Below are 13,617 nucleotides of genomic sequence, written 5' to 3' on the forward strand. Positions count from 1 at the left end.
GTTCTCCTTGGTGTTGTCCTACACTCATGAGCACTTCCACAGCTCAGTGTTGTCTGCACTGAAGTCACTCATTACCCTCAGCTGCTGCACAGGACCAGGATCACTTTCACAGCCTCCTGCAATTACAGAAGCCTAACATGAAGTATCAAATCAAACAGCTGTGCTACAGAAAGAAGCTCTGGATACCTGATAAAGAATGCTATCTATCTTCTTCTGAAGGTCTACAGCATGGGTTGCCTAGAGGCAGCTACTTCAGCCATCACCCAGTGTACCCCCACTCCCATAGCTACCTCCCTAAACCATTGTGGTTCTAAAGAGGACTGAATGCAAAAGAAGTAAAAATATCAAGCTCAAGTCAGCAAACAGATGGTCTGGAATAGTCTGCCCAATTGGATTCTGTTTCAACTGAAGAACATGTTGCACCACTACTATTAGTTCTTCAGATAACGACCAGAAAATTCACATCAACCACTGCAAAGCAGATTGTTCTGGCACAGTGCTGCTATAAAGGAAAAGTATATATATGTGAAGCCTTCATAGCTTGCTTTTTGACTCCAAATCTCTACTGCAAAGCAGGACATGAGTGATGCAGCTGAGCTGACAAGGGGAGCAGCCCACTGCACCATTACACAAACAGTAGTTGAAGAGAACTAGTTTAAAGCTGCAGCACACTCCAGGCAACCTCTTTAAAGGTATATCTGGAGGCTTTATTCTCATCTGAAAGAAGCATATCTGGAGATAAATTTGTCAGGAATATAAGCTAGACTTGGAGACCATCAAGGATCAATTCCTGAACCAGAAACATTCTTGTCACATGTTATTTTGCACCCCATACTTAACTCACAACCCTCCTCTTATATCAAATGAGGAAAGTGAAGCAAATTATGGTTAACAGCTCTTATAAATATCCTCCATCTTCCCAAATTAACAACCATGGCACTAAAAACCCTCAAAAGTCAGCTGATAGCTTCAGTTCAAAGCTTCCCCCAGGTTATGTAGCAAGACATCTTACACAGGCCTGGGAAACCCTCAGTCAAGGCTTGCTCCCCAGACCAATCCTTATTTACCAGCAACCAATCCCTCCTGGAGAGGTTACTAAAGGCCATCTGTCTGAAGGATCCTTGTTTATATTCCTCTCCTTTTATCCTTAGGAAGAAAAAAAAAAAGAGTTGCATAAAGGCAGAGGTATTTAAAGCCTGACCCATCTTCCCACTGGAAGCTATAATCTGCCCCTTGCTATCTCAACTGATATTTGTGTAACTGATTACATTGTCCAAACAAGGGATTATGATTCTGGACTGGGGAATAAGCAGCATGTACAGAGGATGCCTGAACAAAAGGGAAAGGGAAGAAATGTGTCTCACATAAAGGGCAGTTGTTTCCAAATGGAACATTGTGTTTTTCCATTAAGTATGAGCTGCTCTAGCTGTTACAGAATATTTTATTGACAGGTTTGTTAATGCAAAGCCCAGTTCCAGCACTGACTGCATGAGGAAAATAAGGCTAGCACAAGCCACCCTTTTGTCTTCTGATTTTCTCCTTTCACACACATAGGATGAATCAGAACATTATCTTCTAGTTTATATGAATATTGCATGAATATTCCTGTGTTTCATGCATAAAAGAGAATTCCTCATACTAACTTCTCCATTTATTTCATCCAAATTAAGGGCAGGATGTGCCAGACTTGGCTTCCTGGGCATTGACCCAAGAAATACATTTGGTCCATGACATAACCTTTGTCACACAGCTTTAGAGTCTTTAGAAGACCAGACAGAATCAGAAAAGCAATAGCACAATGTGTCTCACAGGATAATTAAGATAAAAGATTAACAAGCTCTGGACATTTTACCTGAGGCTCTGGCCAACTGAAGAGAGCTATCATCATCCATGGCATGTTTTAAGTGATTTGGTGCAAGCAAGGACAAGCTGTGCTGTTCAGATAGCCAAGAACACCAAGTTACTTTGGGATGCACAGCTCAAACAAGTTGTCTGCTTATTTACAGTGTGCCAGGCCTCTGAGAACAGTAAGGAGGATTATACAGCTCTGCCCGAGGCCCAGCTTCCTCATTCTATCAAGTTGTGGAGTTCCAGCTCAAGAAACCCAAACCAAAAGCAAAGGTTGCTAAGCTCTTAAACTGCTATATATGTAAAATCTTTTTACTTCATCTGTCCCATTCCTGCCTTGTCCAGACAAAAAAATAGACCTTTTCACCTTTCTGTAAATTCTTAAGTCAGACTGTGAACTGTATTACATGCCTCTCCCACATTTCAAAATAATGAGTAGAGAAAAGCAATTAAGAAGGCCTATCAACACATAAGGAAATTGAATGGCACAAATTGATTAAGCAGATTTTTAAAGGTTCTTTCTAAACACAGCTGGAACACAAGAAGATTATTTGAAAACAGCATTTGAGCTCAGGTTTTGATGGTAACAGGATGCTGAGAAAGGTTAGATTCCATTTCCTTTTTATATATGGGGTGGTTTAATGCCAATGGGTGGCCAGGCTCTACCACAGCACACACTCACTCCCCATCCTCAAAAGGATGAGGAGAAAATATGATGAAAAAAGCTCAGATAATGGGAAAAAAGTAACTCAATCACCATCACAAGGCAACAGACTCAGCATAGGGAAATTAATGTAATTTATTGCCTATTCCTACCAGACCAGAGAGAGCTAAAGGCAGACTAGAACAACTTCACACCACCCACCACCAAAAAAGACTTGTCACTAAAGCTGATTAAGCAGCTTCCTTGGAAAAAAAAGGTCATGAGAAGTCTAGTTTTCAAGTGATTGCATCAGAAGATACAAAAATAAATGCATTGTGAATAACTGCCAGAAATTCATTGTTAATGATCTATGTTTGAGCTGTGGTTTTCTGCAGATCCACCTACAAGAGTAGTTATAAATACTTCTGAAATCTGTATAGCTTTACCAGAAGCGGTAAACAACTGAGATGGCAGACTTACAAGTCTCATTTAAAGAATTTGACTACTTGAGGACTTCCTAATACAACAAACTCAAACCATGAACATCTCAACCATTTCTTATAATAATAAGTCTGATGGACAAAGTCTTTTCTGTTCATATTCTGAGGCCAAATAAGGTTCAAACTCTTTGACTTCATGAAAGTTGCAGAACAGATTTCTCAGATATTGTCACCTTAAGTTTCCAATCTGCCCAGCCACAGCAGGGGAGCAGGAAAGTGAGAAATATCTTGAGAGCATCACAGCTGGGATCAAGAACCAGCCCAAGGTGCCCAATGACTTCACCCACACTATCACACCACACTTGCAGAGGCAGTTCTGGTCCAGCACATGGCCACACCAGGTTATGAGCTGCATCCCTCACACATGTACATGACCAGACCCATGTATCACAGCAGTAACATAAGGGTAGTTGGAAAAAGCATTGTCAGGAGGAGCTGAGAGCAACATCCCACAGGCTCACAGGGATCATCTCCCATCCAGAAGGGAGCAGGAAAGAGTGGGCAGAGGAATTTCTCTGCAGTGACCAACTGCACTGAACTCGTTGTTCTGGATTCACTTTCCAAGCCCATAAAATGAGGCTGCACCTCCTGCTGCTGAGCTTTACATGGCTATGAAGCAGAGATCCACAAGTTAAGAAAAAGCAGTATTTAATTTAAAATGTTATCATAAGTGTCACACCTGAGTATAGCTGCTTTTTAAGCAACAAAAAATCAGAACAAAGCAAGCTGATGTTGCTAGAATATCTTTATTTTCCTATGAAGAGGGACAGTATAATTCTTCCCAATTAATCCTCAAGGGTAAAGCTAGTGAGAAACTCCAACCACAGCTGAAGAGTAGCACTGGTATTTCAATTCTAAAAACCATCCTTCATGCTGTTCCTTCATGTAAAATCATTGTTTAAACACAACTGAAGTCATAAAATTCCTAATGGAGTCAACACAAAATGCTGTGGGTATTAGGAGAGAATTTATTTTGTCAGTCTAATCAGTGCTGTTTGATTATCCTTGAAGTTTCAGTACTATAGGGCAAAATAAATATGTAACTGAATCCTACTTGTGATTCAGTTCCCAACTGTTGTGCTTACAGTTGGCATTGGTATGTTGGAGTTGGTACCATTCAAAAAGCAAATCACAAAAAAAACAAGAATCAATAAAGGAAGACTGGAAGTCTTTATCTTACAATGCTGGAACCCACATTAATTTGAGTTATAATTAGCAGAGAGCTTCTTGATGTGAGATAGTAATAGAAAATAGAAAAGTGGCCTAGAGCTGAGTTGCTCTATTTCCTCTAAAGCAAACTCTTAAGCATTCTGTCCCATCTTCTTTGATGATCTTTGCCTTTTTAATAAGCATGGTGCAAATCAGTGGGCCATTTCTACCTCAGCCTTCCTGCTATGCATCCTACATAGTATTTTCCCTGCAAGTGACAGATCCTGCTGTACATACAAGCACCAACAAGCAGCTCCCTCCAGCACACACTGGACTTTGTTGAACAAAGTCAACATGAAACCATCTGAAGTAGGTTCCCAACACAGTAGCAACAGGAGTCCTAACAAGATGCACCACTATCAAAAAGTGAAAAGTGCACAAACAGTGATATATAAATATATATATGGGAATCCTAGCGGGGAAAGTAATTTACAACAAGAAAAAAAATACTAGACAAGCTCAAACATTATTTCCATCTTTAACTCTGCAAAAGGGCTGTGGAAAGCTTGAAAAATAACAATGAAGTGCTCTTGAATAGTACAGCTTCCCTACATCAAAGGCCTCCTGGAAGGTTGCTTTCTTGCCTTGTCATTCATGCATGGCTTTATGCCACGCTTGCTTCCCATCATCTTGATGATGGAGTTTAAAATTGCAGGAAGTTAGTTCACCTGTTAAAGCTCAGACCAGTGTTGTTGCTGTCAGCTTCTGGTGTGATGTCTGGTATCATCTCACACACAGGGCTGCTGCCTGACCAGTTACTTGCACTATCAGTAAATATGCAGTGAGCAAATACCACAGCTGATAGGTAACATATGGCATTCCCCACACACATGCTGTTCTCTCACTCCTCCCAGCCCATATAAATGATGCAGAAAAGCAGAACAACTGCTGCCATGTTATACAGGCTGCCAGCACCTAGCCAGGTTTTGCCTGAACTTAAACCTAAAGTCATATGGCTTATTTTACAGCACAGCTACATGGCAGCAGTAACTGCAAAATGCTACACCCAGTACTTCTTAAAACTCACTGACTTCCTACCTTAAGGAAAACCTGTTTTATAAAACCTAGATTAGTGTTGCCTTTTTCTAATCAATACTAGCTTTGAGGTGTAGCAATCCATAACAACACAGGCCACGAATTATGGAGCTCAGAGGTATGACTCCTACTTGGCAGGATACTTTTGAAATCCCCTGCATTCAGTTAGACTGAAGTTGCAAGCAGAATTTGTCAGAAATAGGTATTGCCAGAACACAGCAGAAAAAGGCAGCTTCAGTTGGGCAGAGTGACCCACCAATGTGGATAACAGATGTGTTCTTTAAACACAGACATTTCTCAGAGAGCACTGAGCACTTTATACACCCTCAGTAGTTTCACTTACTAACCCCTCTTAAAAGGAAAGGAAACTAGTAATGCAGTTATGAGACAGCTTAAACCTGGCTGGCCAGCCTATGTTTACTATCACCATAGCATTCCTGGACAGATCAGATTCTCTGCTCACATAACTCAAGTATATTTATGGGAGACTATGTAGTTTCCTGCCTGAGTATTAAACATTACTTAATGTAAGTGAACTCCTGTAGCCGAGGCAGACTCCTACTTGGAATAGCCTCTACTCATTGATTATGAAAATGAATTAAATTAATTTCTGGGGTGCCCCCAAGCAAAAAAACAAATTCCCTCTGCCAAAACATTACAAGTCAGCCTTTCCAGAATGGAAACAGTTCAGGGAATACAGCAGGGACACAAAACTCAAGCTAAAATGCAAGCTAGGCTCACTGAAGATAGCAGAAGCAGGCTGTATCCCCTCCCATCTCCCAACTGGATGTTTCAACAAGCCAAGCCATCTCTTACACCAACTCTGCATTCAGTCATCGTTCATGCTAATACTGGCAGTCTGTCAGGGGCAGAAACTAAGACCTAAATAGGATTGTTGCCTTAGCTAGCTGTAAGCAGGGCATCAAAGCAACAGACATAAAGCATGGCAAAACATATTGGTGAAGTCTGGTGTTTGCTCTCGCACCTACAAAACACTTCATGCACCAGATTGGAGAAGATTGACATGAACAGTGCAACTGGGAGGAAAAAGAGCAAGAGAGTTACACAGCTATGGGAGTGCTGTCATGCAGTATGCGCACCTTAATGTTGGGAATGACATCTTTCTGAACTCTCCTTCTGTTTTGTTTCCAAGTTTTAAGTCCAAGAACATTTATATTAATAGAAGTAGAATCTGCATTTAGAGCTGTCATTCAAAACAATCTGTCCAAGGGCTTCACTATGCTGTTCTGAAAACTACTTTTACCTTTCTCTGTGGTGCATCACTTCAGAAATACACCAAGCCAAAGTTAATCTTGGTCAGGGATATTTTTAAGTGACACAACCTTGTAAAAACCTTCAAGTGTGTTGGATGTAGAGCCCTCAGCTACAAGACAACCTGGGAAGATCACACCCATGCTGAAAGATGAGTTAGAACACCTTGCAATCAGTGCCTTGAGAATAACTTAGCATTAGTCTAGCTGCCTAGACAGCTGGAAAAAAACAAATAAGGTAAGCTGTTTATACACAGTAATCTTTCTGGTCATCCTCCTTCCATTTTGCCTTCCTATACCAGCTAATAATGACCTGGATAAATTTTAACCTCTATTATAGCACTATTCATTCACTCTGAGTGTTCAGCTTCCTTAAATGAAACCTTTAACATCTCTGCAGTGCAGTTAAAGCTACTTAGAAGCTGCATTAAGGGCTCAGTGACTCAGTCTGGTCTGCATAGGAGACAGTAGGGTGACAGGGAAATGCAACTAGATCTATTAATTACTGATTATGTTTCTGCTAACTTGATGCTATGCTCATTTAGAAGTCACTGGAAGCTCCAGCTGAAACAGAATAGAGGCAAAGGTGACTTGATTAATTGCTAGGCCATCTTCTAAAAATATTTTGCACCGTTCTTACATTCATGGTGATCTCTTGCAAACCTGTGTGTTACATATCACACTAAGTCATGAGGGGCTGACCACATTTCTGAACATCACTTTGCCACATTCATTTACCTTGTTGAGATCATTTTTAGCTGTCCCAGTCAGGAAGAAAAAGGTAATTAGCAAGTAGAAGCCCAGTTCTTAAACAGAAAAAGCAACTATGTTTCTCTGAAGGACAGCACCTAATTAAACTCCTACAGAGATCTGCACCCACATCTTGCTGTTTCCTCAGGGGCCTTTTCAGAAGCAGGTTATTAAACTGAGGCATGCAGTCAGTGAGACAGTAAGAGCTGATTACTGTTTCTCCCCAGTTTGTTCTTGCTGGACAGCACTAAACCTGCACTGAGCCTACTGCCTTTCTCAGGTCTGGTATCAAGCAGTCTCATTCAAACAGATGCAGCATTTAAGCACAAGAGCTGCATGCCACTTTCCACATTCAGAGCAATGTCATTTAGCTAAGGAGCAGGTTACAGTACCTTCTAGGGAGCAACTGTGTGATTTAGATAGCAGAATCCAGACAGGCATGATCTCGAGCTGCAGCAGCCCATGGCACATTAAGGAACACCATCAGCTACTGGCCATAGTATATAGGGGAAATCCTTGCTCCGTAGGACCAAATCACATTACTTGCACTAAATCACATTCGAAGATTGACATAAATAGGTAACCCTTTGGTAAGCCACTTTCAATGGATTCAAGGAAAAAAAGCACTTTATCTCCTGAAGCATTCAGCAGAGGGACAGATTTTTCTGCACGCAGACCATCTAGCAAATGGTAAGGATGACTGATACTGACTTCCAGTCCAATGTATTAAATATGTTCAGTTCAGAGCCTTAAATCTGATTTATTATCCATTCACCCCTCCAGCAGACAAGGTCAGGTCAAATGTTTCTGCATGCTTAACCAGCCCAGGAGAGTTTATTAGGGCATTACTTAGTATATATATTTATACAGTGTGTATTTCTTTGCACATGCTGTAGTGCCACCCCCTTCTTCCAAGCTTGTTTGCATAAAATGAGTACATCCTTTTAACTAGGGATGGCATGCTGTGTCTTGCTAGGTTTTAAACAGGCATGATTGCCATCCCAATTGAGTCAATACCAAGCCTAACACCAACACCAAGAAAAGTACTGCTTTTAACCATTAGAAGTGCTCTCAAGAATATGTCAATGCATCATTGACTACCCCACCAGGCCACAGAAAAGGTCAGCCTTCCAAACATCCCATTTCACAGCTGCCAAAAGCAGTTGCCTAGAGAAGCACACAAAGAAATTACATCATGACTCCCCCAGACACATCCAGTTTCAATTCTGATATGGTTCCCTGTATTTAGAAACTTACATAACTCCCAACTTCCAAAAACAACTCATACTGAAGAAGATTAACAGCTTCATTCATTGAGCAACTTGCTTCCCATTTTCAGATGCAGTACTCAAAAGCACACGCACCATGAGTTATGCAAAGCAGTATTATGTTCTGTTTGATTCCTAAAAGCTTGGTTGCCAGAGCTAGTGTTCCCATAGAACTAACCATAAGCTCAATTCAGAATGCTAAATCATCTGAAGAGAGCTCACTGCACATGAAAAAATAAGAGCCAAAGCAGAAGGTAACCACGCTGCATTGCACTGTCTGTTTTCCTTTTCCCTGTTCAGACAGCATGGCTGCAGTCCTGGTTCTTCAGCTGTTAACCTCAGTCCTCTCTTACTCTTTCAACCTCAAATAAGTTGTCTGGAGCAAGCTAGAAAAGGATAGAAAAAAGCAATAAGCTTCACTGAAGATGCTGCAAATTAACCACACCAACTTCTAGGTTTACATGTACCAAAAAGTCTTTAACAGGTTTGAATGAGCCAGATTTGAAAAAATGAAATACCCACATTTTATTGCAGAGGATATCTACACATTGGGGTCAAAATCATGAGCTCTTCAGCCAGCACTGTACCAGCTGAGCTCAGGACATGAATGAAGGATTCCTTCAACCCAGGCCACTCTATGATTCTGATTATAGCACCCAAGTGCCACAGAATCTGAATGTTGAACACTTTGTACTTCTCCAAAAAGAGCATTTAATTAACTATTTCCAGACAACTTGTCCTAGTAGACAAGTGGAAGCCAGAGGCAAGCCTCTTGGTACTCCCCACCTGGAGAACACTGTTTCATGCCTTATATCACACCACATATTTCAATACAGATCAGTTATGATGTGCTATTAAAACTGGCTATACCTGCAAACTACATTGTATAACATGAAGTCAGATGCACTTCAAAGCACCTTATAAACACATCAGTAATCCCTTTCAACACATGGAACAACAGCAGCTTGCTTAATGCCACTCAGCTGTGCAGCAAAAGAAACCAACTCATACTCCAAAGGTAAGCACTAGTCCAGAGCTCTGTGCATGGGACCACACTTCCAAGTTGATTCTGATATTGCTTATAAGGTCAAAAGACAGTAGGGATTCCCCTATTGCCACACAATGAAAAGATGCCTCCAAAAGTCCTCTAAGCAGGACTGTCAAGAGGAATCAGGAACACCACTTGACCTTCATTTCAGTTACCCTAACAGGGGAAGCATCAAGTCACGCTAAGATCACACACTCCTGTAAATGACCTGATTGCTTCAGAGGGAATTCCTTTCTGAGAAGTAGCTCCCCACTTCCCTTTATTTCTTCACAATGCTACAGTTTTGAAGTTGCTTTGCTTTACTCTGTCTTCCCCAGCTATTTCCCCATCTTTTTTTAAGAAGCATATTTCACAGAATTGAAGGGGTTGGAAGGTGTAAATGCAAAGGGACCAGAACAAACAAGCAGATGTTACATAAAGAAGGAAAAATGAATGCTCACCCACCTCTGAGGATCTAGGCTCACAGGGAAAGTACTCTAAAGGAAGTACCCCCAATAGGAGATCCTTCCTCAGTTGCAGTCAGCCCTTAAATGAGGTCTAAGAGGGCTGGAGCTAGGCTAGCCAGCCAGAACTGCCTCCACCTGTGCTCCCAAGGCTGACTAGGTCTCCCCTTCAGGTGCTCAATCAGTGGTTCAGGCTGTGACTCAGCAGTCCCCATACAGAAGGGAACTTTTGGTACCATTTTCACAAGAATTAAGAAGCAGAGTAGGTGCATGATCCTTCCTGCTTGAGATTAGGCACCTAAGAATGTGCTGTCACGAGTTCTGGAACAGATGATGAACACCAGCAACAAACCTAGAGAAGACTCACCCAGAAAACGAATTAGTCTGAGAATCCAGAATATCATGCAGTTGTAATCTCCATTGAAGCCAACCATACTCCTAGAGCAGTAACTCAAAACCAAGTGCATTTGATGAACAGCATGCCCCCAGGTTTTGTAACAAGAGGCCACTGATCACCACTGTGCATCCTCATCACTACTGAATAAGGATCCCCAGAAAATAGCTAAATTCTTGTCCTTTCAAGCATTATACTACTAACAAAAGCATTTGCTTCAAATAAATCCCATTTCCCTTAAAAAGCACAGGTGGAATTAAGATATGAGACTTCTGCCAAGTATTATGTTAGATAACTATTCACTATCCAGACAAAATATTCTCCAAGAGAGCAACAATTTCAGGTCTTACTTGCATGTACAGTTCCAGCAAACAGGCAAGTGTTTATCAACTGTATGAGGGCTGGGTTACCAATCCCAACCTCCAGTCTTAGAAAAGGGAAAAAATACTGCAATATTTAAACTCTTATTCAAGACTTTAACCCAGGTCCCTTGCATATGCTTAACACTACAGCCATCTATAAAAAACTGCCTCAGGGAATACCAAAGGTCTACTGTACCTTTTAAAAAAAAATACTGAACAGAAAATCCCAAATAAGTGTTTACAGTTCCTAAGACAGGACACATGAAGCTATGAGAGACCACAACAGAAATTTTTTCACATCATTAAGTTTGATAGTGGCTGATTTGACTTCAGACAAGGCTTGGATCAGGAAGGCCTGGAGTTTTGAGAAGCCTGCAGTAATAGCTTCAAACACCCCCTACGCAGGTCATCAAAACTCAACTGACAGCCCAAGGACAGCAACATAGTGCTACCAGTAACAATCCAAATACACTGTTGTCTTACCTCATCAAGTCTACTGTACTGAGAACTACTGCCACTGAAGTGAAGCATTACTGGACATAGCTCTCAGAAATATGAAATAAATCATAGAAAAAGTTAAGATGGGAAGCAGCCCAGACTGCAGCAAGAGTACCCTAGCTGAGGGGACGACCTTAAGGAACATAAGCCTGGCAGAAAACATTATCAGTACTCTGAACTGTTTAAGGAATTAGTGGACAATATCCCCCAGGCAACTGCCCTCAGAGAAGAACTAGCAACCCTACAAGGAAAAACTTTCTAAGAGCACAGGTACTCTATATTCCCCAGAATAAGAAAACAGGTGAATGAAGCAGGAAACTGTTACAGGTGAGTAGGGATTAGCTGGTCAGGCTAAAGAAAAAAAAACAACAAAGAAGTATAAACAACAGAGGCAAGGATGGGAGGCCTAGACAAAATAAAGAAACACTATCTAAGTAAGCAGATATCAAGAAAGCCAGACTAGTAAACACATTCTGCTCACAAAAAAGCAAATCCACTTCTGACAGACTCCAAGTAACATCAGGTAAAGAGCTGACAACCAGATTAAAAAGTACATGTACAAAAAAAAGTTAAACTCACCTGACTAGCAGAAGAGCTCCCTAGCCACACAGCATTCCCTCACAAGAAGCAGCCCAACTCCAAAAGATGCTCTCCTTTCAGTGGCTGGCCCTTATATGAGCCCATCCTCACTCTGGGTCCACCCCTTCTGGTCAGGTGGGGAGCACAGATGCAAACAATTTGCTTGTTTTCTCTAGGCCAGCCATTTTTCTTCAGCAGGTGCTCCATCAGCAGTTCTAGCCATGGGCTAACAGTTCCCCTACAAGCTCAATAAATAATTGGTCGATGGTTGCAGCCAGAGGGTTGCTGTCAGTGTCTCCATGTCCGGGTGTAGGCTGGTGATGAGTGGTGCCCCTTAGGGGTCTGTCTTGGGACTGGTGCTCTTCAGCACCTTTATCAATGACATAGGTGATAGGATCAAATGTACCCTCAGGAATTTGGCTGATGACACTAATCTGGCATACCCAGAAGGACCTGAATGTGCTCAGAAAGTGAGCACATGAGAACTTAATGAGGTTTATCAAGGTTGTGTGGGGCTCTGGTCAGCCTGATCTGGTGGGTAGCAGCCCAGTCCACAGCAGGAGATGGGAACTAGATGATCTTTAAGGATCCCTCCAACCTAAGCTATTCTATGGTAATCCAAGCTTTGAGATCTTGTATTTTGCCTGAACCCAGACCATTTCACTCTGTGAGTACGTGGTAGTTTTGTCACCGTAGAAACTCTTTAGGGACCATAGAGCTACAGGAGCTGCTCTAAAATTAACAACTGTGCTTTCTTTGAAGGCTGTAACATTTTTTTTTTAACTTTAAGTGAAGCATTGTGCCTAAAATATATAAGATCTCTTTTGGCAGATACTGGACTACATTTGGCCACCTTCAGATGCAGACAAAGTAGACAAACCCACCTAAGTGTCAGGAAACTAAGGCAGTTCAACTGAAGGGCAGCAAAAACAATGTAACCAGCCACTACAAAGTAGTGGAAACATTTACCAGCAGAGAGGATACATGTGAATCCGTACATCTGAGTTCTGACAAATGACTGCAGCATTCACAGGAACTCCCTACAAGCAACGCTCGGATTCTGGAAGCTTTCCTTTTTTTCAAATGTCTCAGTGTAGAGCTGTTGGTTTTTGTTTTTGTTTTCAATTGCTGACAGTTCCTTAAGTCCCTGATCCAATTTATTTTTCAAACTTTTCCATTCTTCTTCATTTCTGTAGTGGAAATGCCAAGTCCTGGCCTGAAGCAGTGATGGAGCACCTGGTGGGAAGGCAGGGCCAACCCAGGGGAGCTCAGCTGCATGCAATGCACCTGAGTGACCAGAGCTAGGATCCACCCCTTCCCAGACCTCATTTAAGGGCTGGTAGTAGTACTGAGCATGTTTTGTTAGAGATCCCTATGTTTATGAAGCCTTCTAAGGGTAAGGAGATTTTTTTCCCCCTCTTTTATTTTTGTGTCTGTAGCTGCTCTATTTGGGCTTGTCCTTTCTTGCTGCAACCTACAACATTGCTATTCAGCTATCATTGCTGTCCTTTCCTTTGCACTATAGTATTGTAACCTTATTTGAATTTGTTTCTTCTAGCACGTATTCAATCCCAGCTGAAGATCCTCCTAAACGCACCATGTGGTCATCTGTATTTTTTGCCTTTTTATCTGTAACTGGTTGATAAGGCAACTGTTTTACACAGGGTCTCTCTGGTGTTAGGTGTCTGGTGCCCCTGGGCACTATGCATTGGGGGGGAAATGAAATGAAGGATTCACAGTTACTTCTTAATTAAGTACCTTAATACTCT

This window comes from Cyrtonyx montezumae, unplaced genomic scaffold (assembly GCF_038088225.1).
Source record: "Cyrtonyx montezumae isolate F1298 unplaced genomic scaffold, pur_monq_1.0 scaffold_7, whole genome shotgun sequence".
NCBI lineage: Eukaryota > Metazoa > Chordata > Aves > Galliformes > Odontophoridae > Cyrtonyx > Cyrtonyx montezumae.